A 1,799-nucleotide genomic window follows, 5' to 3' on the forward strand; every position below is an offset into this window, starting at 1 on the left:
TACACACTTATCCAACACGTTTCTAACAATCTTTGATTTTTCTTCACAAGTTGGGTATGTTCACCTTATATATTTAGTATTTCAAGTAACGTTTTATTTTTTTTTTCCTCAGTGAGTCGATGATAGTAATATTTCTTCATTTTCTTTACAAAACATATTTATTACACCAATTCTTGTGTACGTAAGACACGTGTCGTCTCAGGAAAACAAGTTTAGCTCAGAACTAAACTATTTACTACACAGCTCTGAAACGCAAATCAAATATGGAGGCGTGTAGAAGTCTGCCTGTTTCCAAGTCACGTGATATGACTGCTCTTCAAAGAATTTCCTTCTAGGGCACAACTGTAGTCAATGGCTTTTTTTTTCAAGCTGAGAAGATCTAGTGGGAAGCCCCCCAGTGGCACTTCTGCGGACTTGCACACTAAAAACCGGGTCTCAATACCCGTGGTGGGCAGAGTACAGATAGCCCATTGTGTAGCTTTGTGCTTAATTCAAAACAATTAAGAATTAAGTTCTAGTGGGAACGTTTGGTATTTCACTGAATTAAAAGAAATATATCGCGCCATATAGTGAACTATGATTGGCTGGAAAAAGCACACGTTACGCTACTGCTAATTTTGCACACGATACGTTTGGCGCTCAATATAATACCTTGAAGAAGATGTTCTTTCCAGTTCTGTGTTGTAGGTTGTTCAAGGTAGTAAAGCAATATAATGTCTGATCCAGCCTGTATGTGTGGAGGTAAGTATGGAGGTGATATTGTATGGATATATGGTAAACATTGTAGGAAATATATGTATTTGTATTATTTTTAAACCCTTCCTTTATGTAAGCATGTGTATGCGTTTCTCTAAAGATGAGATGTGCACATGCGGTGAAGAGTGCACGTGCGGAAAAGAAGACGGATGTAAGTGTACTACGTGCAACAAAAAAGGCGAGAAGGAGGGTGAAGCAAGTCCATGCAAGTGTTCAGGTATGTAACTACCTTCTACTGTATGTGGTGAAAAAGTCGAACGATAATTTTCTTAAATTTGACATTTTTGATACTATTTGAAAGTGAACGCACTACAGTATACGTTAGCTTTACTTCTGTAGAAGCTTTTATCTTTCTATCAGGGTTTTTATTTTGGCTAGTTGAACTCGTTAAATTTAAACTTTAACTATCTTGTATTTGCTAACTTATATCTGTGGAGTTAATACTCTTAAACTGTGAAGTTACAAATTTCGAAATGGACCGAATTAGTTTTTAATTACCTTTTACACAACACATTTCTAGAAGGAGAACCCTGCTCGTGTGAGTCGTGCACGTGTAGTAAGAAGGAATGAAACTGTGTGGCTGGACCGAAGTATTAACTTGACATAACTCTGGAATATTCTAATGAAAATGTTTTTTTTATTTTCCCCTTGTATTTAATTTTGTTTACTGTGTACTTGGAATTTAATAAATAACTTAATTGTAAAGATACCGCTGACTTATTTCAATAAGCTAAATTTTTACACTTTAATTGACATGTATTAACTTTCTTTTTGTTCTTCACTTGCAATCAACCCTCCTTTATAAAGACTTTCAGCCTAGTCCACCATAAAATTTTCCTAGTAAGGAATTAGGTTCTTCTATTCTTCTATACGTGTAGAAGACTGTATAATTACTGTTCTTTTCATTATCATATGCAGCTCGTAAATAAGAGCAGTATTTATTTATAAACTTAAATAGGGTGTCCTATACGCCATAATGTCAAATTCGAATTGTGATAACCATCTGCACAAGAATGTAAGTACATTAATATTAATAGCTAAAC

At 34.9% G+C, this 1,799-nt stretch overlaps 1 long non-coding RNA gene across 1 annotated transcript; it reads left to right on the forward strand.

Moving 5' to 3' along the window:
- The first annotated feature begins 584 nt into the window (after positions 1-584).
- Positions 585-1,461, forward strand: LOC143239276 (uncharacterized). The gene is made up of 3 exons (XR_013021098.1): positions 585-741; positions 857-973; positions 1,277-1,461. It is a non-coding gene; the product is annotated as an uncharacterized LOC143239276 (long non-coding RNA).
- The last annotated feature ends 338 nt before the right edge of the window (positions 1,462-1,799 follow it).

The sequence above is a fragment of the Tachypleus tridentatus genome, chromosome 13 (genome assembly GCF_004210375.1).
Source record: "Tachypleus tridentatus isolate NWPU-2018 chromosome 13, ASM421037v1, whole genome shotgun sequence".
NCBI classification, from domain to species: Eukaryota; Metazoa; Arthropoda; class Merostomata; order Xiphosura; family Limulidae; genus Tachypleus; species Tachypleus tridentatus.